The 16,071-nt window shown below is 44.5% G+C and overlaps 1 non-coding gene across 1 annotated transcript; it reads right to left on the minus strand.

The window, feature by feature from the left end:
• Nucleotides 1–6,162: 6,162 nt before the first annotated feature.
• Nucleotides 6,163–6,245, minus strand: Trnaa-cgc (transfer RNA alanine (anticodon CGC)). Its single transcript has one exon. It is a non-coding gene; the product is annotated as a tRNA-Ala (tRNA).
• Nucleotides 6,246–16,071: the final 9,826 nt, after the last annotated feature.

A 16,071-nucleotide genomic window follows, 5' to 3' on the forward strand; every position in this document is an offset into this window, starting at 1 on the left:
TCCACTATTAAAAGTGCCGTCAATGCGAACAAGAGGTGACCGAGACGTGTAACCAAAGGCACCCCATACCATCACGCCGGGTGATACGCCAGTATGGCGATGACGAATACAGGCTACCAATGTGCGTTCACCGCGTTGTCGCCAAATACGGATGCGACCATCATGATGCTGTAAACAAAACCTGGATTCATCCGAAAAATGACGTTCTGCCATTCGTGCACCCAGTTTCGTCGTTGAGTACACCATCGCATGCGCTCCTGTCTGCGATGCAGCATCAAGGGTAAGCGCAGCCATGGTCTCCGAACTGATAGTCCATTCTGCTGCAAACGTCGTCGAACTGTTCGTGCAGATGGTTGTTGTCTTGCAAACGTCCTCATCTGTTGACTGAGTGATCGAGACGTGGCTGCACTATCCGTTACAGCCATACGGATAAGATGCCTGTCATCTCGACTGCTAGTGATACGAGGCCTTTGGGATCCAGCACGGCGTTCCGTATTACGCTCCTGAACCCACCGATTCCATATTCTGCTAACAGTCATTGGATCTCGACCAACGCGAGCAGCAATGTCGCGATACGATAAACCGCAATCGCGATACGCTACAATCCGACCTTTATCAAAGTTGGAAACGTGATGGTATGCATTTCTCCTCCTTACTTGAGGCATCACAACAACGTTTCACCAGGCAACGCCGGACAACTGCTGTTTGTGTATGAGAAATCGGTCGGAAACTTTCCTCGTATCAGCACGTTGTAGGTGTCGCCACCGGCGCGAACTTCGTGTGAATGGTCTGAAAAGCTAATCATTTGCACATCACAGCATCTTCTTCCTGTCTTCCTGTCGGTTAAATTTCGCATCTGTAGCACGTCATCTTCATGGTGTAGCAATTTTAATGGCCGGTAGTGTAGAAATTAATAGTAGCCAGATGAATCATGATACCTCAAAAAGAAACCTGTACATTACTATTATTTGCACGGCGATTCTGATGGTGTAATCAGATTTTCAACATCTTTATTAGTTTAAAGTTTAGTATCTGACGGTAAATTATACAAGCAACACCCAGCAACGAATTACCAAAATCCCAACGCTTCATCCGATTTCGTCGATCAGCGTGTCTTTAGAAAGCTATTAGTGTAAACCTAAATTGGTATAAATTACAGGCATGTAACTTGAATAGTACATGAGTTATTGGAGGTCAAAGTGGCCAATTACTGTTGATCGCATCGGGCCGTAAGTACTCCACAGTTACACAAAAAACGGTAGCAGCATGTTTATAAATATATTTATTCGTCTATGTCTTTGTTTATATCCGATATATACTATTCACGAAGAAATTGGTCAAATATTTACCGTGTTTTAGAAAGCACAGGGACATTAGGCTACTGGCTTACTTTTGCTTGCTATTCCTTTGATATATGTTTATTCAATTTGTTTATGTATTTAATAATGTATGTTAGAGCGTTTTTATGGTCCAGCCGTAGGAATTTAATTTCAAGTTATTTAAAAGTAAATCCAGTATTCCGAAACTGTTTCATTACGTTTGTGAATGTGCGTTGGCTTGAAGACATTTTGGGAGCGTTCTAGCCAATGACAGCGCTCGTGAAGGGGAGACTGGATGGAAGGGGGAGAGGAGCATGGTTTCCGGAGAGGACACGAGGTAGCTCTGAGCAGTGGGTAGTTCTGGACAGTATGGCACAGGACACGGGAGTCTTGGACAGTACGGCGCAACGGACGTACAGTCGCGAGAGGGACTTGGAGAGTTTGGAGCGGTTTGCGCGTGGTCACGGCAGATAGAAATATTTCATAGTGCTGACTTGCACACTTGTGAGATTCCGTGGCTTCTACAGTGAAGACGTAGTGCGCGTTTACAAGTGAATATCTCGCGAGCTATGTTGTTCATAACTAATTACATGCGGTAGGAATCTATTGTTTCCCTGTTACTCAACTTATATTTTATTTAATTGCTGGGCCATCGACACCAATAAGTGTTTTGCAGAAATATACCACAGTCTCAAAAGTACTTCTACTATCGTACTCATCATTTAAAGTCGTTAAGATAGTATCTGCAGATTTTATTTAATTGCAATCTTTCATTTATAAATTTATATATTACATTCATAATTCGCGACTGCCGAGTGATAGAAACCTTCGACTATTCGGTTAATGTGTATATTCGTATCGTATACTGTAGACTCAGCAGTATTTGGTCTGTAACGTGGCAACTACGTATCCCAGCCCATAGACAACGAAACCAGCCAAAACTTTTAATATTTGAACGTTGAGTCGGAGGGTACGTAGTTGGGGGCCACGTCATTTCATTTCTTTTTATCATTTTTTGAAGCCCGCAAGCTGCTCGAATTATTAAGACGCTAGTGCAGACAGGCCGCTTGAACGTTAAAGAGAGGACTGCAACTGACAGAGAACGCAAAGAATTTGTTCTGGCAACGTCGCTAATTAATCCGCTCAGTGGTACGAGACATATTACCAAAGAACGTGGTATCAGCCAGACGAGTGTCATTAGCATCCTGTGGCGACGGAATTTCCATCCCTATCACCTGCCACTACATCAGGTACTCGACGACCGTGATTTCGAACGTCGTACAGAATTTTGTCGGTTTGCCCTTTAGCAACGGAGAGACGACCCTAGCCGGCCGGTGTGGCCGTGCGGTTCTAGGCGCTTCAGTCTGGAACCGCGTGAGCGCTACGGTCGCAGGTTCGAATCCTGCCTCGGGCATGGATGTGTGCGATGTCATTAGGTTAGTTAGGTTTAAGTAGTTCTAAGTTCTAGGGGACTGATGACCACAGATGTTAAGTCCCATAGTGCTCAGAGCCATTTGAACCATTTAGACGACCCTACCTTTTTTCAACGTGTGCTCTTTACCGATGAAGCACTGTTTACTAAGCACGCTAGTGTAAATTTGCATAACATGCACTACTGGGCAGCCAAAAAACCACACTGGCTTCGTTAAGTGCAACACCAACAGCCGTGGTGCGTAAACATACGGCGCGGCAACAGAGGAAATTACATTGTGGGACCTTACTTCATTTCAGGCGTTCTAAATGGACTTTCGTACTGACATATCCCGACGAACATTCCGCCGGTTCTTTTAGAAGAGGTACCACTGGATATTCTACAGTGTATGGGGCTGCAATACGACGATTGTTCACTTCACTCTCGTCCCAAGTTGCAACGCAAATATTGAATGAAAACTTCACTGAACGTTGGATAGGACGAAATTCTGTTGTCAAATGGCCTGCAGGGCCTCCCGATTTGACTTCTCTTGATCACTGTAACTGTGTTCTCAAGAACTATCGAACGCAGTTACAAAAAGTTTGCTCTTCCATTTAAAAAACATACTTGCTTTAATGTCTCCGCTAAAAACATTAACCTGACATAAACTTATGTGCCTCACGATGCTCTCTTAAGGTTTTCCGAAATCCGCATTTCAATATGTGCAACCGTTCACGAAATAAACAAATAAAAAATGACTCAAATGGCTCTGAGCACTATGGGACTTAACATCTCAGGCCATCATTCCCCTAGAACTTAGAACTACTTAAACCTAACTAACCTAGGGGCACCACACACATCCATGCCCGAGGCAGGATTCGAACCTGCGACCGTAGCGGTCGCGCGGTTCCAGACTGAAGCGTTGACTTTGTTCGTGGCTGACGTCCTATGACACTTGCTCTAGTTGTTCATTGATTGGTTCACTCAGCTTTTTTTATTACAGAGGATAGCTAAACCCTCTGACCGAACACGCTGAGCTACCGTGCCGGCAGAACCGCTCGGCCACCAGCGGCCGGCACGAAATAAAAGGATGTGTGTCATCCTATATATGTAAACGCTCTGTAGCGTCTTTGGATGACGTTTCTGGACATTTCTTCCTATTCAAAATATTACGTACTCACCCCCCTCTACAAGTCTGCACAAGTTTTGGTCATATGTAAAATCGGTAAGCGGATCTAAATCCCCTATTCAGTCACTCGTTGACCACGATGGCACCGAAACAGAGGACGACCGAAGAAAGGCAGAAATACTGAATTCAGTGTTCCGAAACTGTTTCACTGCGGAAAATCGTAACACGGTCCCTGACTTCAGCCGTCGCACGGACTCCAAAATGGAAAATATTGAAATAAACGATATCGGAATTGAAAAACAACTGCTATCACTTAGTAGCGGAAAAGCATCCGGACCAGACGAGATACCCTTAAGATTCTACAGTGATTATGCTAAAGAACTTGCCCCCTTTCTATCAGCAATTTATCGTAGATCGCTGGAAGAACGTAAAGTACCTAGCGACTGGAAGAAAGCGCAGGTCGTTCCCATTTTCAAGAAGGGTCATAAATCAGATGCGAATAATTATAGGCCTATTTCGCTTACGTCAATCTGTTGTAGAATAATGGAACATGTTTTGTGTTCTCGTATTATGACGTTCTTAGATAATACAAATCTCCTTCATCATAACCAACATGGATTCCGCAAACAGAGATCATGTGAAACTCAGCTCGCCCTATTTGCCCAAGAAATTCACAGTGCCGTAGACACTGGCGAGCAGATTGATGCCGTATTCCTGGACTTCAGGAAGGCATTTGATACGGTTCCGCACTTACGTTTAGTGAAAAAAATACGAGCTTACGGAATATCGGACCAGGTTTGTGATTGGATTCAGGATTTCCTAGAAGAAAGAACACAACATGTCATTCTTAACGGTTCAAAATCTGCAGATGTAGAGGTAATTTCGGGAGTACCGCAAGGAAGCGTGATAGGACCTTTATTGTTTACAATATACATAAATGACTTAGTTGACAACATCGGTAGCTCCGTAAGGCTATTTGCAGATGACACGGTTGTCTACAAGAAAGTAGCAACATCAGAAGACTCGTACGTACTCCAGAAAGACCTGCAGAGGATTAATGCTTGGTGCGACAGCTGGCAGCTTTCCCTAAACGTAGATAAATGTAATATAATGCGCATACATAGGGGCAGAAATCCATTCCAGTACGATTATGCCATAGGTGGTAAATCATTGGAAGCGGTAACGACCGTAAAATACTTAGGAGTTACTATCCGGAGCGATCTGAAGTGGAATGATCACATAAAACAAATAGTGGGAAAAGCAGGCGCCAGGTTGAGATTCATAGGAAGAATTCTAAGAAAATGTGACTCATCGACGAAAGAAGTAGCTTACAAAACGCTTGTTCGTCCGATTCTTGAGTATTGCTCATCAGTATGGGACCCTTACCAGGTTGGATTAATAGAAGAGATAGACATGATCCAGCGAAAAGCAGCGCGATTCGTCATGGGGACATTTAGTCAGCGCGAGAGCGTTACGGAGATGCTGAACAAGCTCCAGTGGCGGACACTTCAAGAAAGGCGTTACGCAATACGGAGAGGTTTATTATCGAAATTACGAGAGAGCACATTCCGGGAAGAGATGGGCAACATATTACTACCGCCCACATATATCTCGCGTAATGATCACAACGAAAAGATCCGAGAAATTAGAGCAAATACGGAGACTTACAAGCAGTCGTTCTTCCCACGCACAATTCGTGAATGGAACAGGGAAGGGGGGATCAGATAGTGGTACAATAAGTACCCTCCGCCACACACCGTAAGGTGGCTCGCGGAGTATAGATGTAGATGTAGAAGTCCTTGAAGTTTGTTAGGGGAAATTCCGAATACCCTGTGTACTTCCCTTACGGCGTCACGTGCACGCCACGCCACGCCTGCAGGCAGCATTCAAACTTGCGGTGGGCAGTGGTCACGTTTTGGCTCGTTACTGTGTTTTCGCATAACACACCGACGAGAGGCTGATTACCCTTTACTCTCTTCCCACATTCATCCAATTTCCGTGAACTGAAGTCTCTTTTATCGAATCGTAGTTTGACTCCTAGAGTCGTGGAAAAAGTCTGACACGATGGGCATTAGTTTTGGTGTAGGTATATTGTCGCTAGGCCATGGTTTGGAGTCCAGCCTCTGGAGGGAGGAGGAGGAGATTAGTGTTTAACGTCCCGTCGACAACGAGGTCATTAGAGACGGAGCACAAGCTCGGGAGGGGGAAGGATGGGGAAGGAAATCGGCCATGCCCTTTCAAAGGAACCATCCCGGCATTTGCCTGAAGCGATTTAGGGAAATCACTGAAAACCTAAATCAGGATGGCCGGAGACGGGATTGAACCGTCGTCCTCCCGAATGCGAGTCCAGTGTGCTAACCACTGCGCCACCTCGCTCGGTCCAGCCTCTGGCATGGCGACGGATTTCATATCCTGTTACTTCGAGAATTCTCAATACTTATAACATTCGGACAGTTAATGATTATTCAGTGCTATTAAAGGAACTAGTGACCTGGCTGTACGGTTTTGTGCATCTTATTTTTACATACTCAAGTATGCTGGTTCAAGCACGTGCAAGCGGTGATATGCGGTAATATGCAGACATCCGTGTCCGTGAGTTACCATTTGTTCAAATACTCATTACCAGTTAAAATGAACCTTTTTCGGAAGTGTTAAATTTAAGTTGCGTGAGGAAAAACAACGATTGTTAGGTTTCAGGAACTCAAACGAAGAGCAGGTTTGGCGACACTGTCTCTGACAAGCTGCTTGAATTTGTGCTCGCGGCGACCTGATTGGCTAACTTCTATGCTAAATAATTTGGAAACGGCTTAACATATCGAATTTTTTTTCTTATTAGTTACTTCTCAGGGCAACTTACTATCCAACAACCTTAAAAAACTTTTCAGACTATTTCTGACCATCCTGTATATATCTGCAGTCCCCTGGTTTATTAAATTAGCTGTACCACGAAGATTTTATGTCATAGTGCACGCCTAGAATTCAGAGATGGACACTTTAAACAACATAAACGCTGCATTGGCAGGGTGGACTCGCTATATTTAGAGTGCAGAGGGTAATTGGATCTTAGCAAATTGTGGCCTCTGCCAGCGACGGATACAACCAACGAATTTCGCCAGTTGCAGAACTTGGAGTATTGTATCACAACTCTTCTATCACCGACGTCAGAGTTTTTAAATTATCATCAAAATTTCTTTCTATTTTAAAAATAAAAAAACACTGCGTGAATCGGAGAAAGAATCCCACAATGTGAAGCAGCGCTAGTGGAAGCAAGCACTCCAACAAAGAGGACACTTCCGCAAGGACGGCGGTGGTCAACTGATGCGAAACACTGTGTAGCAGAGGCATCTAGCGGTAGAATGTGTCACTTCCTCCACTCCGCTCGCAAGAAAGGAATTCTAATTCATTTCTATTCCCTGTTGTGTTTCAAATCTGCATAGAGTTACTACGGAAATGATGCAAGGAGTGCCTCCGTAATCGGAAAACATTTGCGCTTAGTATATGAGTCGCACCTGAACGAAGAGACCACACATAGGTCACGCAGCAGTCGGAAAGACGAACAAACGTGACATCAGACACAAACAAGCATGAATGAATGACAAGCATGTGGGTCAACTACCAGTAATCGCTGTTGCTCGTGCCCGAAGACAAAAACACCACCCAACGTAGAGCAAACTCTGTTATCTCTCTCGTTGCTTCATTTTGACCAGCTGAAGTTCGCTAAAACTGCGTATTACTTGTGTTCCGTTATTAACACTCGCAGCAGGAAAAGATAGATGGGTCTTCTAATTACTTGAGAAATCTTTTTTTTAACTATTTACTATTTACGAGGATGAAACCGTCGTCTAGGGGTAACATCTTTATCTAGCTATCAAAACTACTGCGTCTCGGGTTCGAACCTAGCCAGGGCTAAAAATTTTGAATAAAAATCATCAGAAATGGCGGCCAAAGACTTGCGGCATAAGAAGTCACACTCATTCTGCCAAAGGCCTTGTCAAAGGGGGCGGTGGAGGGGACAGAGATCCAAGGCACTCTCTTGCCCTTAGGGTGAGAAACTGCCGCTAGCAGACGGAAGAAACAGCAATGATCAACAGCATGACTATTCAGAAGGCAATGGAAGCCACTGCTTTAAAGACACATAATGTGCATCCGTAGGACATGTAGCCTATAAATGAAGAAGTGTCATGGTGGTGTTTCCATTGGCAAAAGATACTGGACTAGTCCACCATTTCGGATCTGTGGGAGGTGACTGCCAAGGGGCAGGTGAACATGAGAAAATATGGAATAACCAAGGATGGGATCACATTCTACAACTCGGAGCATGAAATATCAGGAGTTTGAAGTCGGTAGGAAAGCTAGAAAATCTGAAAATGGAAATACAAAGGCTAAGTCTAGTTGTAGTGGGTGTCAGTGAAGTGAAATGGGGTAAAAAATATGGATATATGGTCATACGAATGAAGAGTAATGTCGACAGCACCAGAAAATGGTATAATGGGAGTAGGTTCCGTTATGAATAGCAACGCAGGACAGGGAGAGAGCTGCTGGGACAAATTCAGTGACAGGATTGTTTTCATCAGACTCGAGAGTAAACCAACGCCGACAACGATATTTTAGGTTTACATGTCGACGACGAAAGCAGAAGATGAAGAGCTAGCTAAAGTACATAAGGATATTGAATGGGTAGTTCAGGATATAAAGGGAGATGATAATCTATTAATCATGGGGGATTTGAACGCTGTTGTAGAGGACGCAATAGAAGAAAGGGTTGTGGGAGAATATGACCTGTGCAGTAGGAATGAGAAGGAAGAAGGACTAATTGAGTTATACAATAAAGTTCAGATGTAAGATCGACTATTCTGTTCAAGAGTCCCAAGAGACGGAGGTATACTTGGAAAAGACCTGGAGACACGGGAAGATTCCGGCTGGATTACATCATGGTCGCACAGATATTCCGAAATCAGACATTGGATTGTAAGGCGCACCCAGGAGCAGACAGATTCAGACCATAATTTAGTATCGATGAAGAGTAGACTGAAATTTGAAAGAATCGTCCCGAGATCAGTGTGGAAGGAAGTGAGTTACTGAAGTACTGAGGAATGATAAGACTTATATGAAGTTCGCTAAGGTCGTGCATATTGCAATAACGTATACCACAGTAGGCAATTCAGTTGCAGAGAAGTAGACCAGCTCTAAAAATGACAACCAAAAATGTCGGACAGACATGTCCCAGGAAAGTAACTGCGAAGAAACGTTAGGTAACAGAAGAAATATTTCAACTGATCTACGAAAGAAGGAAGTAAAATGTCGAGGGAAAGACAGGAATACAGCAGTGTAGATCCCTTAGGAACGAAATAAATATGACTGCAGGGTAGCCAAGCTGAAAGTCTTCACCAGCGCCCAAAGCGTACAAGTCTGGCACTACCAACTATTCCTATTACGTGATACACCTAACATGTAAGTTCTCACCAGCACACCAAGGGTGATATTCGTAACTCCAGGCTTGTTTACGTCGCTAAAGCTGATATTTTTGTAAGATTACTATTTACTCATACTGAAACTTCTGAGAATTCTAGGTTCGTGTTTATTCAGCAGTTATGGTTATCTTCTGCAGTTAGAATGAAATTGCTTTATGATTATGCAGAACTATGGACTAAAGTGTTCGTTGTATGTCACGTTGGTACTGGCAGATGACTATGTTTACGTTTCAAAGCATTTTAGACATGGACGACGGAATTATTTTTCAGCATATTTCCTGACGGAATCCGTCGTAGTTGTTACGAGAAGGCCAGAAGGGCGACGTAACGCCAGGCGTAGGAACAGCAGAAGGCCAGAACGACAACGTAATGCCAGGAGTAGAAATCGGGTTCGACCCTGGCTCGGAAGAAAAGGTGAAGACAGGGACATAATACTTCCTGAAAATGAAGGAGCTCAGGCCCGAAGACCCAAAGGAATTTAGGAACTTCGTTAGAATGGATGTGCTTTGTTTTAATACGACGGGACCCCCTAGAATTACACAGTAATGAGGGAAGCTGTTTCACGATAGTGCGACAGAAAAGATGCAAGACGGCTTTCACAATCCTCACCGGTCCCGGCTGGTACAACTGCTCTGACTCTCGTGACTGTTCTCTCAACACTATCCTTTCTGGCTTGCTGAAATAATACAAAAGATGCAATTACATCAAATACGCGCCGTGCGTTCACCAGTTAAGGTGTAAGTACTCATATGGAAAGTAAAATTACATGGCCATTTACGTAAAACATATGAACTCTGAGTTAAACATTTGTAGACTTACCTCATTCTGGTGGAGCGTATCTAGTGCATCATATAGTCACCTTTCCTTGCTAAATACCTAAATTAGCACGCTTATATTTTCTTTGTCTCATTCCATATCTACAATAAGAAGCTTTCATTATATAGCTTTTCTCAATGGCAATACAAAAACGAGGGTTTCCATTTGCTTTTTCTTGTATTTATAAAAAAAATTGCTCTCTGTAAAATGTGCAGAATATCCCGCCCAGTAGCCAACAGGAGCTGACATATGTCACGTCTGTTGCCCACAAGTGAAAACAATAACAAGCATAAGCCCGCTCGAAATGCTGCGTTCTGCGCTTGCGTTTATACATTTCTATTGCGCATGCGCGGATCCACAGAACAGAGCGGCCCGGCGGATGAACCGTCTCTCAAACTGCAGCTTCAAACGTTCTGCTGATACATGGTAAGCCGTGTGCACTAGGACTGTTGATACATTAAACATAACGTGAACCAATACCACGACATTTAAAGAAAATATAATTACCGGAGATCGATTTACCGAAAAGATTATCGATATGTCGATGAATGACGGCAAAAAATATCGATATACTGGCCTTTAGAAACACTGGCTGCACATTGTAAATATAATGCATATTTTAGGGCTGTATACTTAAGTACTGATTTGTTATTAGACATCGTGTACATCAACAAACTAGCAGCCTGTTTATGTCTCTTAGAGCAAGAATGAAAGGGAAACGATGCACTTTCAAGGTTGGCGATAACCACTTTGCTAACAATGGTTACTACATGTAAGTGGTACAACAAAAGGTGACCGATAGGTCCGTCGTTCAGGTTCGTCACATATCGCATTTGTGTGCAACACTTCACGTCGACTTCCCTGTTCTTCATTTCTCCAAACACCAGAGTAGTAGCAGTTACTGTGTCAAAATTTCGTCGTGCAGTTAAAACGTTGCAGTTTCCGTTGGTAGCGCCGAGCGCCGATCACTTCAGCATTTCCCCTTACATCTCTCCGCCCACCGCAAAGGCCAGTCTTGTCATATAGATTTTAGCTCATCAGTTTCAGCAACTGTTTTTGACAAACGCCGATGTGAAGAAACAGCACACTAGTTACGTTAAAACTGTTCCTTAACGCAACCAGTGTGCTGTTTATTCACATCAGAAATCTTGATTTCATCTTTGTGCCACCTATACTTGCTTCACTGAAACAAAGAGAAAGACTGGACGTGATGAAAGCTCAAAAAGTAGTAAGACTCCTTCACACAGTGAGAAAAGATTATGTTCTACAACAAATTCAAAAGAACAGTTTCAAATATTTACCGTAAATTTCGAAAAAAATATATGTTTCAGTACGGGAATTTGTAATTTCAGTAGCAATATATCGGCGAAGGAAGTGTAGTCGATTTATATCGATATTTTGTGGAGGAATATCGATGCATCGATACTTTGTCAACAGCTCTAGTGTACACCTGAGTTGTACACGTCAGGTGCGTCCTGTAGGATACCGGCCCCCTCACTGTCAGGTGGCATGTACGGTTCCGCGAGCGTTGCAAGTCACCTTCGGCGGCGTCACATTGGACCAGGGCGCGCTGACCTGGCAGGTGTCCCCCGGTCGGCATATAGCACGGCACAAGAAGGGACGGTCGCAGAAAAACCGGCAGGGGCGACGCAGGCAGTTAATCAGAGAGGGGCGGTCCTAATGGCGCAGCCCGTGTAATCTCGCGCTGCACGGCCTTGCCGACCCGGCGCGCTGCCTCGGATGGAGCCATCTCGCCAGGTACCGACGCAGCGAGCTGGACCGCCCCACTCTCTAGAAGTCTCAGCTCCTGTCCACTCTCAAGGCAGCGCTGCCAGGGTTAGGGTGTCTGCCTAGGTTTCGGTTCTGGGGCGGTCACAGTGTGATACGCATCCCCCCCTCCCCCACCCTCCAATATAACTGGTCACCCTCACTCTTATCTTAGAAAGCCACGGATGCCTGAAATTTTAATAATGATAATAATAATAAGTTCTAAGCAAAGGACGGAAAGCAAAAAGGTGGGAGAAGTATATAGAGCGTCTATACAAGGGCGATGTACTTGAGGACAATATTATGGAAATGGAAGAGGATGTAGATGAAGATGAAATGGGAGATACGATACTGCGTGAAGAGTTTGACAGAGCACTGAAAGGCCTAAATCGAAACAAGGCCCCGGGAGTAGACAACATTCCATTAGAACTACTGACAGCCTTGGGAGAGCCAGTCCTGACAAAATCCTACCATCTGATGAGCAAGATATATGAGACTGGCGAAATACCCTCAAACTTCAAGAAGAATATAATAATTCCAATCCCAAAGAAAGCAGGTGTTGACAGATGTGAAAATTACCGAACTATCAGTTTAATAAGTCATGGTTGCAAAATACTAACGCGAATTCTTTACAGATGAATGGAAAAACTGGTAGAAGCCGACCTCGGGGAAGATAAGTTTGGATTCCGTAGAAATATTGGAACGCGTGAGGCAATACTGACACTACGACTTATCTTAGAAAATAGATTAAGGAAAGGCGAACCTACGTTTCTAGCATTTGTAGACTTAGAGAAAGCTTTTGACGATGTTGACTGGAATAATCTCTTTCAAATTGTAGAGGTGGCAGGGGTAAAATACAGGGAGCGAAAGGCTATTTACAATTTGTACAGAAACCAGATGGCAGTTACAAGAGTCGAGGGGCATGAAATGGAAGCAGTGGTTGGGAAGGGAATGAGACAGGATTGTAGCGTCTCCCCGATGTTATTCAACCTGTATATTGAGCAAGCAGTAAAGGAAACAAAAGGAAAATTCGGAGTAGGTATTAAAATCCATGGAGAAGAAATAAAAACTTTGAGGTTCGTCGATGACATTCTAATTCTGTCAGAAACAGCAAAGGACTTGGAAGAGCAGTTGAACGGAATGGACAGTGTCTTAAAAGGAGGATATAAGATGAACATCAACAAAAGCAAAACGAGGATAATGGAATGTAGTCGAATTAAGTCGGGTGATGCTGAGGGAATTAGATTAGGAAATGAGACACTTAAGCTAGTAAAGGAGTTTTGCTATTTGGGGAGCAAAATAACTGATGATGGTTGAAGTAGAGGGGATCTAAAATGTAGACTGGCAATGGCAAGGAAAGCGTTACTGAAGAAGAGAAATTTGTTAACATCGAGTGTACAGGGTGTTTCAAAAATGACCGGTATATTTGAAACGGTAATAAAAACTAAACGAGCAGCGATAGAAATACACCGTTTGTTGCAATATGCTTGGGACAAAAGTACATTTTCAGGCAGACAAACTTTCGAAATTACAGTAGTTACAATTGTCAACAACAGATGGCGCTGCGGTCTGGGAAACTCTATAGTACGATATTTTCCACATATCCACCATGCGTAGCAATAATATGGCGTAGTCTCTGAATGAAATTACCCGAAACCTTTGACAACGTATCTGGCGGAATGGCATCACATGCAGATGAGATGTACTGCTTCAGCTGTTCAATTGTTTCTGGATTCTGGCAGTACACCTGGTCTTTCAAGTGTCCCCACAGAAAGAAGTCACAGGACTCGATCCTCCTCAGCCGCTCGTCTCCCCGCTCCTCTCCCACCCCCGCCCGCTGCCGCGCCTGTATTCCCACGTCCCACCCGGTCTCCATTTCTCCACCCTCCTTACCCTCTCCCGAGGTGGCTTCCGCCAGCACCCCCTCCCTGATGATGTCCTCCTCCCTTCCATTTACCCCTCCTATCAACTTTGATCCTCCCCCCCACTCCCTGTTTCCTTTCCTTTAGGCACCCTCCCTCCCTTCTCTTTCCTTTTTCCCCTGTCCTCCACCCCTCTTCCCCCGGGCTTCCCCTCCCCCCTCCCCCACTCTCCCCTGCCCATGGCATCTCTGCTCTCCCCTCTCCCTCTCCCACTCCCACTCCTCCTCCTCCTCTCTTGGCAGGTCCCCGGACTCGCACATGCTCTGTGAACATTCGCGCGCCGGAGATCGTCGCCATTAGTGTCTCGTGTGTGTGCCTTCGTTTGTGTTTAGTGTTTGTTCGCCGAAACGCCGCCACTGTTCACGTGTACCATCGCCATCATCCCTGTTTTGTGCGCTGTGTCCCCTAGTGTCAGTGCTGTTTTCTCGTCAGGCGTGAACGGCTCCGTGTTTTTGTTTTTTGGTGTCTACATTGTTTTGCCCACCATTTTTGATTGTATTCTCTGTGTCCCCTGTATTTCTTACTTATTGTAACTCTCGAGGCTGAAGAGCGGCGTACTCAGCTGCTGACAGCCCGCCTTGTGTAAGGTGATAAAAATTACAATAAAGAAAAAAAAAAAATAAAGAAGTCACAGGGGTTCATGTCTGGCGAATAGGAAGGCCAATCCACGCCGCCTCCTGTATGTTTCGGATAGCCCAAAGCAATCACACGATCGTCGAAATATTCATTCAGGAAATTAAAGACGTCGGCCGTGCGATGTGGCCGGGCGCCATCTTGCATAAACCACGAGGTGTTCGCAGTGTCGTCTAAGGCAGTTTGTACCGCCACAAATTCACGAAGAATGTCCAGATAGTGTGATGCAGTAATCCTTTCGGATCTGAAAAATGGGCCAATGATTCCTTTGGAAGAAATGGCGGCCCAGACCAGTACGTTTTGAGGATGCAGGGACGATGGGACTGCAACATGGGGCTTTTTGGTTCCCCATATGCGCCAGTTCTGTTTATTGACGAAGCCGTCCAGGTAAAAATAAGCTTCGTCAGTAAACCAAATGCTGCCCACATGCATATCGCCGTCATCACTCCTGTGCACTATATCGTTAGCGAATGTCTCTTGTGCAGCAATGGTAGCGGCGCTGAGGGGTTGCCGCGTTTGAATTTTGTATGGATAGAGGTGTAAACTCTGGCGCATGAGACGATACGTGGACGTTGGCGTCATTTGGACCGCAGCTGCAACACGGCGAACGGAAACCCGAGGCCGCTGTTGGATCACCTGCTGCACTAGCTGCGCGTTGCCCTCTGTGGTTGCCGTTCGCGGTCGCCCTAACTTTCCAGCACGTTCATCCGTCACGTTCCCAGTCCGTTGAAATTTTTCAAACAGATCCTTTATTGTATCGCTTTTCGGTCCTTTGGTTACATTAAACCTCCGTTGAAAACTTCGTCTTGTTGCAACAACACTGTGTTCTAGGCGGTGGAATTCCAACACCAGAAAAATCCTCTGTTCTAAGGAATAAACCATGTTGTCCACAGCACACTTGCACGTTGTGAACAGCACACGCTTACAGCAGAAAGACGACGTACAGAATGGCGCACCCACAGACTGCGTTGTCTTCTATATCTTTCACATCACTTGCAGCGCCATCTGTTGTTGAAAATTGTAACTACTGTCATTTCGAAAGTTTGCCCGCCTGAAAATGTACTGTTGTCCCAAGCATATTGCAACAAACGGTGTATTTCTATCGCTGCTCGTTTAGTTTTTATTGCCTTTTCAAATATACCGGTCATTTTTGAAACACCCTGTAGATTTAAGTGTCAAGAAGTAGTTTCTGAAAGTATTTTTATGGAGTTTGGCCATGTATGGAAATGAAACATGGACGATAAATAGTTTTGACAAGAAGAGAACAGAAGCTTTCGAAATATGGTGCTACAGAAGAATGCTGAAGATTAGATGGGTATATCACATAACTAATGAGGAGCTATTGAATAGAATTGGGGAGAAGAGGAGTTTGTGGCACAACTTGACTAGAAGAAGGGATTGGTTGGTAGGACATGTTCTGAGGCTTCAAGGGATCACCAATTTAGTACTGGAGGGCAACGTGGAGGGTAAAAATCGTAGAGGGAGACCAAGAGATGAATACAGTAAGCAGATTCAGAAGGATGTAGGTTGCTGTAGGTACTGGATAGAGTAGCATGGAGAGCTTCATGAAACCAGTCTCAGGGCTGAAGACCACAACAACAAT

Source organism: Schistocerca cancellata, chromosome 2 (assembly GCF_023864275.1).
Source record: "Schistocerca cancellata isolate TAMUIC-IGC-003103 chromosome 2, iqSchCanc2.1, whole genome shotgun sequence".
In the NCBI taxonomy this organism is placed as follows: Eukaryota; Metazoa; Arthropoda; class Insecta; order Orthoptera; family Acrididae; genus Schistocerca; species Schistocerca cancellata.